This window comes from Arvicola amphibius, chromosome 3 (genome assembly GCF_903992535.2).
Source record: "Arvicola amphibius chromosome 3, mArvAmp1.2, whole genome shotgun sequence".
Taxonomy (NCBI): Eukaryota; Metazoa; Chordata; class Mammalia; order Rodentia; family Cricetidae; genus Arvicola; species Arvicola amphibius.
This window is the reverse complement of record NC_052049.1, coordinates 107724062-107739473: the sequence shown is the minus strand read 5'-3', so window position 1 is coordinate 107739473 and position 15412 is coordinate 107724062. Positions and strand designations below refer to the sequence as shown.

At 40.2% G+C, this 15412-nt stretch overlaps 1 pseudogene; it reads right to left on the bottom strand.

Moving 5' to 3' along the window:
• Positions 1-1538: 1538 nt before the first annotated feature.
• On the bottom strand, positions 1539-2375 carry LOC119810154 (annotated as a pseudogene).
• Between the last annotated feature and the right edge of the window lie 13037 nt (positions 2376-15412).

Here is a 15412-nt window from a genome sequence, read left to right as displayed (position 1 = left end):
GTGTGTGTGTGTGTGTGTGTGTGTGTGTGTGTGTGTGAGCTGCTGTTCTCAAAAGATGGGAGGGTGGAGGAGGCTTTGTTCTTACTTAGTCACAGGTTTCCTGGTGTTTCCTGGCAATGGTAGGTGGTAGATTCCTCACAGGCCTGGCCCTAGCGGTGCTAGAATTAATGGAAACACAGGACCCCCAGCTATGCCTGAATATCTGATAGGCAATGGCTCTTTTAAACTATGTATAATTTATTTATTTGTATTTTATGTATATTGATGTTTTGTATGCATGTGTGTCTGTGTGAGGATATCAGATCCACTGGAACTGGAGTTACAGACAGTTGTGGGTGCCATGTGGGTGCTTGGAATTGAACTCAGGACCTCTGGAAAAGCTGTCAGTGCTCTTAACCGCTGAGCCCATCTCTCCAGGCCCACAAATGGCTTTTTAAGTGTATCGTGTGTCACACGGAGTTAATTGTGGTACTAGAAATTAACCATTGTTTACCTGGCATTCAGATTGAGGTGGGTATCATGTGTGATACCCTGTCATAGGTCTGTGATCCAGCACTTAGGAGGTCAAAGCAGAAGAACTGCCAAGAGTTCATTCAAATCCAGCCTTGGCTACTTGGCTGTGTAGTGAGTTCCAGCCTGGGCTATATAGTAAGGGGGCTTTTGGGTTCTTAGTCTCATTAATAAAAGAATTTAAGAATGGACTCAAATGGAGGCTGGAGGACAACTTTATCAGAGCATTAAGAAAGCCCTCCAGGGCAGGTGGCAGGCTAGCCGGAAACCTTAGCAGCCACTGGAAGGCGGAGATGCAGGGAGAGAACAGGAAAGGTCTTCCTGTTTGGGTTAAAATGGCACAGAGGTCAGCCATGTGGCAGACAAGTTGCTTCACGTCAGGGAGGGAGCTTTGGGGAAAGACCATGTATTCCCAGTCTGTTTCCTATTGCTGTGGTAAAACACTGGCCTGACGTAACTCAGGGAAGGAACAGGTTTGCTTCATCTTACATCTCTCAGATCACATTCCACCACTGAGGGAACTCAGGGCGGGAACCTGGGGGGCCAGAGGGGAAGCAGAGGCCACAGGACTTGTTTCCCATGGCTTGCTCAGTCTGCTTTCTTACATCACCCAGGCCCCACCCACAGTGGGCTGGGCCTGGGCCTGCCCACATTCATCATTAACGAAAATGTCCCACAGCTTGGTTATAGGCTAATCTAATGGAGAAGTTCCTCAGTTGAGGTTCCTCTTCCCAGATCAAGATGACAAAACTAACTAACGGTCACAGTGTCACAGTGAGGAAGCCCAGGGTGCTAGGGAGGGCATGCTTCAAGAGGAGATGGAAGAGAAGGTTAATTCAGAAAAGCAAGCAACTCACAGAGCTGCATGGCTGTGTGGGAGAGCACTAGGAGCCAGGGATTCTGGGGAGGAAAATTGCCTTATCTCATTAAAGAGATAAAAATAAAATTACCTTATCCCATGAAAAGGGATAATATCATGCCCTCCCCCTTCAGACTTAATTCACTTTATTTTTCTTGTATAAAAACCCTTACGTAGTAGCCATAGCCGGAGCCTGGGTCCTCTGAACAGAGACTCTGGTGTGGGTCTTCACAAAATGGTCACTGAGTTCCTGATGAGGAGACTTTGTGAACACAGTCTCTTTCCAGAAGGCAGGGGATCAGGGAGTTGTAGGCCTTAGAGATGGCATCAAAGGTGGCCTGGGTAAAGTTGTCCAGGGTGGGAGTCCCCTGGCTGATGTGTAGCCGTCATCAATAGTGGCCAGCAGCAGCAGCTTCCTGGGGACAGAGGCAGAAATGATGCCAGTGCCTGAGGATGGGGGAATAAGACACACCAACACAGAGCCACAGTGGCCTGGCCTCTTGCACGAGCAGTGTAGGGCTTGCCAATCTTGTTTTCTCAGTAGCTTCTCCATAAGGATAATGAAGAGCTTGACCAAGATGATGGCCCCTTGGATGGCAGTGGCTACCTCCTTGGAGCACTTAACACCAAGACCAACATAGCCATTGTAGTCCCCAGTAGCAACAAAAGTCTTGAACCTGGTCCACTGGCCAGCCTGAGTCTGCTTCTGAATTGGCAGGATCTTCAGAACTTCATCCTTTGGGGATGTGCCCAGGAAAATGTCAGTAATCTCAGGTTTCTTAGTGGGCAGCAGAACAGGCAGATCTGCTCCAGGAATTGATCTTCATGTCCTGAACCAGGTACCCATCTTGGTGATGGGCTTCCACTCCTTGTCTTTGACTTTACCTCTGTGGGGCCCACGGCCTTGACCATGGTCACAACCTCAAACTATAACCAAACCGCCGCTGAGTCCTCCTGGGTTGCCAGGTCCTCTGGGCCCTCCCACTGTACCGGTGTCATCTGCCATTTGGTGTTTTCCAAAGAAGAAGAAAGTGTGCCTGTCTCTTCAGCATGGCTAAGGTGAAGAGTGAGTCCTTCCTCAGTGGTAGTGTGAGAGCCAACACTAATTTTAATTAGCTAGGCCTTAGAGAGCCATGAAACAGAAATGCCCCTGGTCTGCAAGCCCCTTGCCCAAGGACAGACAATTCCTGAGATGCTGGGGGCTGCTGTTTATGGGAGACAATAAGTCACGTGTTTTCACTCTCTTAGACAAGTTTGTTTGATCCATCTGCACCAGATATTCTTGATCACGTGTGGGCAGAAGATTTGTAGGTAGGGAATACATCAGAATATGTGCTTGCCCCTGATTGGACCTGATGGGAAATGCTATGAATTACGGGTTTTCCTTAAACCCTTGCCAAACTTGATTTTGGGCTATTTCCCAGGAACTTGGGTATGGACCTGGCCAGAGCCAATCTCCCTGGCCAGTATTTAATTAAAGCTTGCTTCAAATTTGGTTTTAAACAATGGTAATAGTCTTATTCTTGATTAGTGAGATTAACATGGTCCCTTAGCCAAGTGATTGTCATGGCCCCATTGGAAGTCTCCACAAAGGCCAGAGATTCTAATCTCTTGGCCTGAAGTAGTTACTACTACTCTAACAAAACTCTGTCTAGCACACACACACAAACACACACACACACACACACACACACACACACACACACACACACACACAGACACACACACAACCTCACGGCCTGCTGTACTACTCCTGGTTGGACACTGGAAGGACTGCACCAAAGATGCCCTCTTATCAATGTTTAGGGCTACTCTATCCATAGCAGACAGGAAATAGCAGCAATCAAATATGTTCATCAACACAGGAATGAACAAACAACATGTGGTACATGCACGCGGTGGAATTTCATGTATCTGTAAAGAGAAACGAAATCACGTATGTGCAGGGGGATGGATGAAGTTGGAAATCATGGTTAGTGAAATAAGCCAGATTTAGAGTAACAGAAACGCCCTGTTTTCTCTTACACAGTGAACCTAAATTTAAAATTGTATATGTATGCATGTATGCCTCTATTTGCATATATGCTTCTATTTATGTATGTGTACGTGCATATCTATCTATATAAACATGTATATCCTTATGTGTGCATGTATGACTATATATCTATGTGCAAATTATATACATGTGCACACGTATGTCTATATTTGTATGTGTATCTACCTATGCATGCATATATTTATTTATATATGAGTGTACATAAGCCTAACTATATATGTGTGAATGTATTTCTATCTATATATGTGCACGCATATCTCTACATGTGTATTTGCTAGCTAGGAAATGAGAAAGAGGGTCTTAAGGAGGGAGGAGGCGATCTCAAGGAAGAGGGTGGCAAGAGGGTAGAGAAGGCACTATGTGGAAGAAAGAAGGGATGAGGAGGGCAGCAAGCGAGGGGACAAATGAGAACAAAATGTGGTAGCATCAGATGTGAAGCCATGACAGTGCAGCCCCTTGTTCCATACGCACCCTAAAAAAAACTAACTGAAGGGAGGTATGATCACATGCACACCACCAGCAGCAGCAGCACCAAACTGAACTGGCAATGTGTCCAGAAAGCAGGACTGCTTGCATTGTGAGGACCTCCCTGAAGTTACTTACCCCACCTTAGATGCAGAGGGGTGTGGTACTTGATGAGGACTCTTGTTTGTGATTGGGCTTTTTTCTGTCTTCCACATGCCTGTGGGCCACTGAATTACATGCTCACAGACCCACAGAAGAGTGAGGACCTGGTCACGCAGGGCACCTGGTGTTTTCTGGGATATTATGGGCTACTTTGAACAGGTCTGTAGGTCTTACTCAGTGAATTCTATTTCAGAAGTATCCCCTGCCGTTGTGCAATATACAACCTGTTACAGGCTAACACAGTGACCCTATTTCAACATGCTGGTTTTGACACTAAGTTTTCTCTACCAAATATTTCTTTTTTTTTCTTTCTCATTTTTTTTATTAAAAATTTCCATCTCCTCCCCCTTCCTTCCCCTCCCTTCCACCCATACCACCACTCCGCCCCTCTCCAAGCCAGAGAGCCATCGGAGTTCCCTTCACTATGTTAAGTCCAAGGTCCTCCCAGCTCCCCCTAAGTCCAGGAAGGTGAGCAACCAAACTGACAAGGCTCACAGTGAGCCCGTCCATGCTGTAGAGTTCATGCTCATCGCCATTCCTTGGTTTCTCAGTCCTCCTCCACCGTCAGCCACATTCAGAGAGTCTGGTTTGATCCCCTGTTCCATCAGGCCCATTCCAACTGGACTTGGTGGTCTCCCATTAGAGCTGTCCCACTGTCTCAATGGGTGAATGCATCCTCATGGTCCTGACTTCCTTGCTCATGTTCTCCCTCCTTTTGCTCCTCATCAGGACCTTGGGAGCTCAGTCCAGTGCTCCTATGTGGGGCTCTGTCATTTTCTCCATCCAGTGCCAGGTGAAGGTTCTATGGTGATATGCAAGATATTCATGAGTATGGCAATAGGATCTGAACATTTCTGGCACCCTCTCCTCAGCTGCCCGAGGAACTAGCTGGGGGCATCTTCCTGGATACCTGGGAACCCCTCTAGAGTCAAGTCTCTGCCAACGCTAGAATGGCTCCCTTAATTAAGATATATAATTCCTTGTTCCCATATCCACCCTTCCTATATCCCAACCATCCTATTCCCCCAAGCTCTTCCCATCCTCCACTTCACACTTTTCTCTCCCCATCCCTCCTCCCCCCATCCCACTGCACCCCCAAGTTCCCATTTTTTGTCTGGCAATCTTGTCTACTTCCAATATCCAGGAGGATAACTATATGTTTTTCTTTGAAATCACCTTCTTATATAGCTTCTCTAGAATTTTTACGAATTATAGGCTCGATGTCCTTTATTTATGGCTAGAAACCAATTATGAGTGAGTACATCCCATGTTCATCTTTCTGGGCCTGGGTTACGTCACTCAGGATGGTGTTTTCTATTTCCATCCATGTGCATGCAAAATTCAGGATGACATTGTTTTTTACCGCCGAGTAGTACTCTAAAATGTATATATTCCACAGTTTCTTCATCCATTATTCCACTGAAGGGCATCTAGGTTGTTTCCAGGATCTGGCTATTACAAATAATGCTGCTATGACCATAGATGAGCAAATGCTTTTGTAGTATGATTGGGCATCTCTTGGGTAGATTCCCAATAGTGGAATTGCTGGGTCTTGGGGTAGGTTGATCCCGAATTTCCTGAGAAACCGCCACACTGCTTTCCAAAGCGGTTGTACAAGTTTGCATTCCCACCAGCAATGGATGAGTGTACCCCTTACTCCACATCCTCTCCAGCAAAGGCTATCATTGGTGTTTTTGATTTTAGCCAATCTAACAGGTGTAAGATGGTATCTCAACGTTGTTTTGATTTGCATACCCTGATTGCTAAGGAGGTTGAGCATGCCTTTAAGTGTCTTTTGGCCATTCGAACTTCTTCTGTTGAGAATTCTCTGTTCAGTTCAGTGCCCCATTTTTTAATTGGGTTCATTAGCATTTTAAAGTCTAGTCTCTTGAGTTCCTTATATATTTTGGAGATCAGACCTTTGTCTGTTGAGGGGTTGGTGAAGATCTTTTCCCAGTCAGTAGGCTGCTTTTGTGTTTTAGTGACAGTGTCCTTTGCTTTACAGAAGCTGCTCAGCTTCAGGAGGTCCCATTTATTCAATATTGCCCTTAATGTCTGTGCTGCTGGGGCTATACGTAGGAAGCAGTCTCCTGTGCCCAAATGTTGTAGAGTACTTCCCACTTTCTCCTCTTACAGGTTCAGTGTGTTCAGATTGATATTGAGGTCTTTAATCCATTTGGACTTGAGTTTTGTGCATGGTGATAGACACGGATCTACTTTCATTCTTCTACAGGTTGACATCCGGTTATGCCAGCACCATTTGTTGAAGATGCTTTCTTTCTTCCATTGTGTGCTTTTAGCTCCTTTATCAAAAATCAGGTGTTCATAGGTTTGTGGGTTAAGATCTGGGTCTTCTATTCGATTCCATTGGTTGACTTCTCTATTTTTATGCCAATACCAAGCTGTTTTCAATACTGTAGCTCTGTAATAGAGTTTGAAGTCAGGGATGGTAATGCCTCCAGAAGTTCCTTTATTGTATAAGATTGTTTTGGCTATCCTGGGTTTCTTGTTCTTCCATATAAAGTTGATTATTGTCCTCTCAAGATCTGTGAAGAATTTTGATGGGATCTTTAAGGGGGTTGCATTAAATCTATAGATTGCCTTTGGTAGTATTGCCATTTTTACTATGTTGATCCTCCCAATCCAAGAGCAAGGGAGATCCTTCCATTTTCTGGTATCCTCTTCAATTTCTTTCTTCAAAGACTTAAAGTTCTTGTCAAATAGGTCTTTCACTTCCTTGGTTAAAGTTACCCCAAGATATTTTATGCTATTTGTGGCTATCGTGAAAGGTGACGCTTCTCTGATTTCTTTCTCTGCTTCCTTATCCTTTGTATATAGGAGGGCAACTGATTTTTTGGAGTTGATCTTGTATCCTGCCACATTACTAAAGGTGTTTATCAGCTGTAGGAGTTCTTTGGTGGAGTTTTTCGTGTCACTTATGTACACTATCATATCATCAGCAAATAACGAAAGTTTAACTTCTTCCTTTCCAATTCGAATCCCCTTGATCCCCTTGTTTTGTCTCATTGCTATTGCTAGAACGTCAAGCACTATATTGAAGAGATAAGGAGAGAGTGGACAGCCTTGTCGCATTCCTGAATTTAGCGGGATGGCCTTGAGTTTCTCTCCTTTTAATTTGATGTTAGCTGTCGGCTTGCTGTAAATAGCCTTTATTATATTTAGGAATGACCCCTGTATCCCTAATCTCTCCAAGACCTTTATCATAAAGGTGTGTTGAATTTTGTCAAATGCTTTTTCAGCATCTAATGAGATGATCATATGGTTTTTATCCTTCAGTTTATTTATATGATGGATTACATTGATAGATTTTCATATGTTGAACCAGCCCTGCATCTCTGGGATGAAGCCTACTTGATCATAGTGGATAATGTGTTCTTGGATTCTGTTTGCCAGTATTTTATTGAGAATTTTTGCATCGATGTTCATGAGTGAGATTGGCCTGTAATTCTCTTTCTTGGTTGGGTCTTTGTGTGGTTTAGGTATCAGGGTAATTGTAGCTTCATAAAAGGAATTTGGCAATGACTGTTCTGTTTCTATATTATGAAATACCTTAAGAAGTATAGGTATTAGGTCTTCTTGGAAGTTCTGGTAGTATTCTGGATTGAAACCATCTGGTCCTGGGCTTTTTTTGGTAGGGAGGTTTCTGATAACAGTTTCTAATTTTTTGCGACGAACAGGACTATTTAGATTGTTTACCTGGTCCTGGTTTAACTTTGGTATATGGTACTTATCTAAAAAAGTGTCCATTTCTTTTACATTTTCCAATTTTGTGGCATACAGGCTTTTGTAGTAAGATCTAATGATTCTCTGAATTTCCTCTGTGTCTGTGGTTATGTCCCCTTTTTCATTTCTGATCTTATTAATTTGTGTGTTCTCTCTCTGCCGTTTGATTAGTTTGGCTAGGGGTTTGTCAATCTTGTTGATTTTCTCCAAGAACCAGCTTTTTTTCCCATTGATTCTTTGGATTGTTTTCTGTGTTTCTATTTTGTTGATTTCTGCCCTCAGTTTGATAATTTCCAGTCTTCTACTCCTCCTAGGTGAGTCTGCTTCTTTCTTTTCTAGAGCTTTCAGGTGTGCTGTTAAGTTCCAATGTGTGCTTTCTCCGTTTTTTTTTTTTTAAAGTGGGCACTTAGTGCTATGAATTTTCCTCTTAGCATTGCTTTCATAGTGTCCCATAAGTTTGTGTATGTTGTGTCTTTATTTTCATTAAATTCAAGGAAGACTTTAATTTCTTTCTTTATTTCTTCCTTGACCCAGGTGTGGTTCTGTAGTTGACTGTTCAGTCTCCATGAGTTTGTAGGCTTTCTGGGGGTAGCATTGTTGTTGAATTCTAATTTTAATCCATGGTGATCCGATAAGATGCAGGTGGTTACTAATATGTTTTTGTAACTGTGGAAGTTTGCTTTGTTACCGAGTATGTGGTCAATTTTCAAAAAGGTTCCATGAGCCGCAGAGAAGAAGGTATATTCTTTCCTGTTTGGGTGGAATGTTCTATAGATGTCTGTTAAGTCCATTTGGTTCATTACCTCTATTAAGTCTCTTAGTTCTCTGTTAGGTTTCTGTCTGATTGACCTGTTCATTGGTGACAGAGGAGTGTTGAAGTCTCCCACAATCAGTGTGTTTGGTTTGATCGATGCCTTGAGTTCTAGTAATGTTTCTTTTACATAAGTGGGTGCTTTTGTATTAGGGGCATAGATATTCAGGATTGAGACTTCATTCTGATAGATTTTTCCTGTAATGAGTATAAAGTGTCCCTTTCTATCTCTTCTGATTGATTTTAGTTTGAAGTCAACTTTGTTAGAAATTAGTATGGCCACACCCGCTTGTTTCTTAGGTCCATTTGCTTGATAAACCTTTTCCCAACCCTTTACTCTGAGTAGATGTCTGTCTTTGTGGTTGAGGTGTGTTTCTTATAAACAGCAGAATGTTGGATCCTGTTTTTGTATCCAATCTCTTAGCCTGTGCCTTTTTATAGGTGAATTGAGTCCACTGATATTAAGTGATATTAATGACCAGTGGATGTTAACTCTGGTTTTCATTTTTTATTTGGTAGTAGAGATTGTGTGTTTCCTTTCTTTGAGATATGCTGGTGATGGGTCGCTAGATGTCTGAGTTATTTTGGGCAATGCTGGACTCCTTTGTTTGTGAATTTCCTTCTATTACTTTCTGTAAGGCTGGATTTGTGGCTATGTATTGTTTAAATTTGTTTTTATCCTGGAATATTTTGTTTTCTCCATTTATAGTGAATGAAAGCTTGGCTGGGTATAGTAATCTGGGCTTGCATCCATGGTCTCTTAGTTTCTGCAAAACATCTATCCAGGACCTTCTGGCTTTCATGGTTTCCATAGAGACGTCAGGTGTTAGTCTGATAGGTTTACCTTTATATGTTACTTGACCTTTTTCCTCTGCAGCTCTTAATATTCTTTCTTTATTCTGCATGTTTTGTGTTTTGATTATAATATGGCGAGGGGATGTTTTTTTTTTTGATCCAGTCTATTTGGTGTTCTGTAAGCTTCTTGAACCTTAATAGGAATATCTTTCTTTAGGTTTGGGAAGTTTTCTTCTATAATTTTATTAAATATATTTTCTGGACCATTGAGCTGTAATTCTTCTCCTTCTTCTATGCCTATTATTCTTAGGTTTGGTCTTTTTATTGTGTCCCAGATTTCCTGAATGTTTTGTGATGAGAATTTGTTGGATTTGCTGTTTTCTTTGATCAGTGCGTTTATTTTCTCTATGGTATCTTCAGAATCTGAGATTCTTTCTTCTATCTTTTGTATTCTGTTGGTTATGCTTGTTTCTGTAGTCTCTGTTCGTTTACATAGATTTTCCATATCCAGCTCGCCCTTGGGTTGTGTTTTCTTCCTTGCCTCCATTTCAGTTTTCAAGTCTTGCACTGTTTCCATTATCTGTTTGATTGTTTTTTCTTGGTTTCCTGGGATATCATTTACAGATTTACTCAATTCTTCAAACTTTTTGTTATTCTTCTCATCCATTTCCTTAAGGGAATTTTTCACCTCCTGTTTAAGGGACTCTATTACTTTCATAAAGTCAATTTTTTCTACTTCTTCTTGATTAGTGTGTTCAAGTCCTCCTGTTATAAGTTCGCTGGGTTCTGGTGCTTTCTTGTTGTTTTTCAAATTGTTGGAGGAATTCTTGCATTTTCGCCTGCCCATTTCTTCCTCTGAATAATCCCCTTTGGGTCTTCTTTTAGAAGTTCAATTCACCCTAATGAATTCAGTTCACTCACCCCAATGAATGATGGATCTTTTGGCAGACAGTCAGGTCTCCTTGCTGGCCAAGTGGTCACTGACAAAGGGCCTACTTTGCTGCAGGCAGGGTATTGGAGCAGGGGACCTCCCACCGGCCTGGGTGCACTCAATTCCAGGTCCCTGGCACCCAAACAGGCTGAGCTGTGGGATTTTGTGGCCCCAAAGACGGGAGGATGAGGCGGTGGGGGAGGGGTTCTGGGTGCAAGCTGGGAAGGGACAGGAAGAGAGATGCAGTATCTGGGGAGAATAACCCCTGCAACAAAAGCAGGAAGTGTGTGTGGGGGGCGTAGGGGAATGTCGGTGGTCCCTCTCTGGGCAGCTGCCAGCAGTTCAGGCACTAACTCACTCCAATGAATGATGGATCCTCTGGCAGACAGTCAGGTCTCCTTGCAGGCCAAGCAGCTCACTGACAAAGGGCCTACCTTGCTGCAGGCCAGCTAAGGAAGCCCAACTTCTCTGTTTTTATGCCAGTACCAAGCTGTTTTCAATTCTGTAGCTCTGTAATAGAGTTTGAAGTCAGGGATGGTAATGCCTCCAGAAGTTTCTTTATTGTATAAGATTGTTTTGGCTACACAATGAGTTTTTGAAATTATTTTAGGGTACTTGATAAGTTACTTTCCACAATGGTACAGAATGAAGATTGTGAATACTCTATAAGCATTTATATCTGTTTTTTCTAGATATCACAATACCTCAGTGCTCAGGAACTCAGAGCAGCTGTGGTTGCCTGCAGAGTGCCTGCAGGAGGTCAAATCAGTGAACATTTCAGAAGGATGGGGGAGAGGATCATGAGACCTGACTCATAACTAAGGAACTATTGACAGTTAAGAGCTTCTGGTAAAAGTAGAGTTAGTTTTCTTTAAGGGTATGGACATTGGAAAGTCATCAAGTTCCAGTGTATGACCACACACCCATGGGTTTATTGTCAACATAAATTAAACTCAGTGAGTCATACAAAACATTATAAAGAGGACACTAGTTTGGAAGGAGTAAAAGAGGAGGTAGGAAGTTGATTTGGACAGAGGTAGAGGGAGTCTTCGGAGCTGAATATAAACAATAAATTGTTTTCATAGATAAAATTTTTAGAAATTATTTTAAATATTATAGTAAAAACTGTATTTTAAAAGACATCATCCATAAATTGAAAAGACACTCAAGTTAGGTCTTTACAGACTTCCTGGCTGACATTTGTTTTCTTCTAATTCTCCAGTTGGCAATGACCTACTGAGGACAACTATGCTTAATTCTCGGTAAGTTGTAACCTTACTAGAAAAGCTTAAAGAATGTCTAGATATTGATGAGCAGATTGAAGCAGAAGTTTCTGGCCTCAAAACTGACAATTTTACTGATTATTTAATAGAAAACCTTCCTTATTTTCTTAATGTCCATCCTTCTTTTACTCCAATTAATGAAACTGAGCTTCCATATTGCTGTGGATAAGATAATCCCAAGAATTTCATGTGTTGGAAGTCACATCTTTAACACAAGAACAATGAGGTATGGAATCTTTGAAGCACAATGGTCATGAGACCATTTGTTATTATTAGTCATTATTATTATTAGTTATTATTTGTGTATTCCCAGACTAAGGATAAATTTTGTTGCCTTCCATCTCCAGTGTGTGAACAATTTTCCTATACGATTCTATTATGGTAAAAGGCTCATATTATATGTGAACTTTTTATCTTATATGCTCCTGCCTTCAAAGACTTAGCCAAATAATGTCTGATCCTTATACATTTCCTAGAATTCTTATACTTACATTTAAAAAAACCTAACATACACACCCTCTAGTATTTTTGACTCTTTACTGGCCAGGTGACCATTTCCTCTGCTTTTCTTTTACATCACCGGCTATATCAAGAAACACTGGTCTTATCAGTAAAGCTCTATTTTTTTCTTGCTTAGTCATTGTGGCTTTGCCAACACTGGTGAAGCCCTGACCTACCCCCTACATGAACAATGCCATCTCTTGAAATCTGATTCTGACAAATACTTTGAAATACTACTGCTTCCTCTTCTAGCCACCTTTGCATTTGCATGCCTTTGACCTCTATCTAGAATTCCAAGCAACCTTTCCCCTATCAGCTGGCTGAGCTTTGTCTAATGCACACTAGAGTTGACGAGTCATCAGTAAAATACCAAAATGATTACAGAATGAAGTTCTTAGTTTTTGATGCTTTTATGGAAGTACAATAGCTGTAAGGTGAGAGCTTGCATTTAATGAAATGTCATCTGAGTAGTTTGGAAATACATATACATACATACATATATATATATATATATATATTCCTGACAATACCATCAAGATTAAGGTAGTTAGTACATGTATTACTTCTCAAGTTTTTCTTATGTCCCTTTGTTTTTTTAACAGAGTGTTTAACATGAGATCTGCCTTCTGAAGCTTTTAGTGACCAGTATCACATCTCTCCTTATATACACTATAATGTACAGAATATATCCCTTGCTTACCAATCAACATTGCTAACTCCACTTTGTCTCTGTTAACTTTCCACTTTTGTAATCTTTGCTTTTTTTTGGGTTTTTTTTTTTTTTTTTTTTTTTTTTTTTTTTTTTTGCTTCCATGGATTTAACTCTTTTAAGAACCTTTTATAAGTAGACTCATTTGGGATTTGTACATTTAGGATTGCCTTCTTTAACTCTTTAACTCAAGATTCACTCAGTTTCATTCACATTGTTTGAAATTAGAAGATTTTCTTTATATAAAGAAAATTATGCCAGTTATTAAAAAAGTGGTGACAATTCAAAATTGCCATGGGAATGATAATATCAATCAGGAACATTTGTTTCATCACATTTATACTAGAGTATTAAACAAATGGACAATCCCATATTATCTTGAAAAAAATCCTAAGTCTTTTGCAGATACATGATACAGTATTTCATTGTACATGAAAATAGAAAATAATGCCTCAAAGATATGTGAACTTAGGGAAAATCATAACTAGTCAGTCATAGCTTTAGAAATCCATGGTAATTTGTGTTTCTTCTTGCCTTGAATTGAAGCATTTTGTGAGTAACTTGGGCTAGACAATTCTAAAGGTTAATCTGAAAGATATGAAAAGTAACAATGAATATGTATATGATGATAAAAAAGGTATTATTTGTTATAAACGTGAGCCACTACTAAAATAATTAATGCTGATTTCAGTAAAAATATTGCTGTGGGAATTAATATAGAATCACCAGTCTTTAGAATATTACAAATGTAGGCAACAGTTAGACCAACTAGAAAATGGAATCTGCACCTTGATTGGGCAGGTCTTCAGGAAACAACTGTAACAATGCTAGTTATGATTTGTGTCAATTAAAGCTTTTTAAAGGAAACTTAAGACTTGAACAATGAGTAAAAAGCTGTACAATATCATTAACAAGGATTAGTGTAGCCGTTTTCATGTTCAAAATATATATGTCCATCAAAAAGAAATATCTATGAACTAATAATCTTTAAAAACAGATTTATCACCCATAAAATAATTATTCAAAAAATGAAGATTTATGTAAAAGTAATTTGCCCCTAGTACCTACATGACTAATACCATAAATGAGTACTACATATAGCATGTGTTCCCTCTGAGGAGAGAGCTACAGCCAGAGATCCACTGCATTTCCATACTGAAATTGCTCTAACTATGAAGCATGTCTAGAAGAAGAAATACTTTAAATGAGAAAAAGATTATCCAACCCTTGTTTCATTCCCCTTGTGTTACTATGTCTCCTGATTGCACCAAGAGCTGAAGTTAAGTGGTTGATATAATGAATACCATTTGCTTCTGTGCAAATAATTGCTGCTTCTTGGAAGAGGTCCATGGTTAAGAAACCAAGAGCATGTTCTTTTCTATTCAGTGTCCCTGCCAAATACATCGCCAAAGAATGAATTACATGTGTCTCCACAAAACGCTTGATTATTTAATTTATCAAGTACTTTATAGGAAAAGAATAAACTTTGTTTTCACAATGAACACCATAAATAAAATCAACACAAACAAACACATGAATAAAATTTATTCGTGCTTTAAGAAATGTAAAAGTTCTCATAATTTCATGTATACTTTTATTTTATGTCATTATCCTTAACTAGAATCCCAGATGTGCTCCCTGATTCACAGGGTTCCAAGCAAACCTTCATATCTGCTCTGTAGCCAACTTCAAGTTCTAAACTTTGATTCCACCAAACCAGAGTATGAGCTCTGCCAGCCTTGCTGGCATCTGATTTTAGTACCCAGATACTGCAGACAACAGAGATCAGTTAGAGTGAAGAGAGGGAACAGCAGAGGATAAGACTGCTACACAGAGTCATTCTCTTTTACAATCAGACTGACACATAAAACCATTTCTATTGCTTATAAAAGAGAATCTATGTTCACACTGATCTGTACTATATATTTGCGCATGTGTGTGTAAGCTTCATATTCATTTTAACCTATTATAACTTAAAACAGTCCAGAAGGCAATTATAACTTCACCCTAATTGTATAGACACAAGAATAAAAATCAGGTTTAGCAAAGAGGATGCTGTTTCTGAGTAAGCTTGTTACAAGCCTGCATAGCATTTTATATCATTTTTAGATAGTGCAGTTGTAGTAATTGATTTCAAAAAACAAATTCACAGCCTCTGACTATCTTCAGTTATTTATCTGGATAGATCCTGCAGAGGGAACAAAAGAGAAATTGCTCTGAATTTTAAATAAAACCTTTATCCTTCCATAAACACAGAAGCAGAAATTCATAACTTCATTGAGAATTTTCAGTCCATCCCTTCCTGATACAATAGTAACTTTACAACTGGTTCCTAGAAGGGGGCGGGTCTTTCTGGAAGTTTGCCTGTAGCTGCCTTTACTTTTTTTTTTTTTTTTTTTACACAGCTGCTATACGTAGAGAGGACTTGAGGAAGTAGGTGAAGCCTCTGTTCTGCTTTCTGGGAAGAACCCTACTTGCTGCATCTAAAGGGTAAGAGCTCCTTATTATAGCCAACCGCACAAGGAATTTGGGTACATTTTAGCTGCAAGCCCTAGAGTCTGGGGTGGTAATGGTGGAAAATAATCC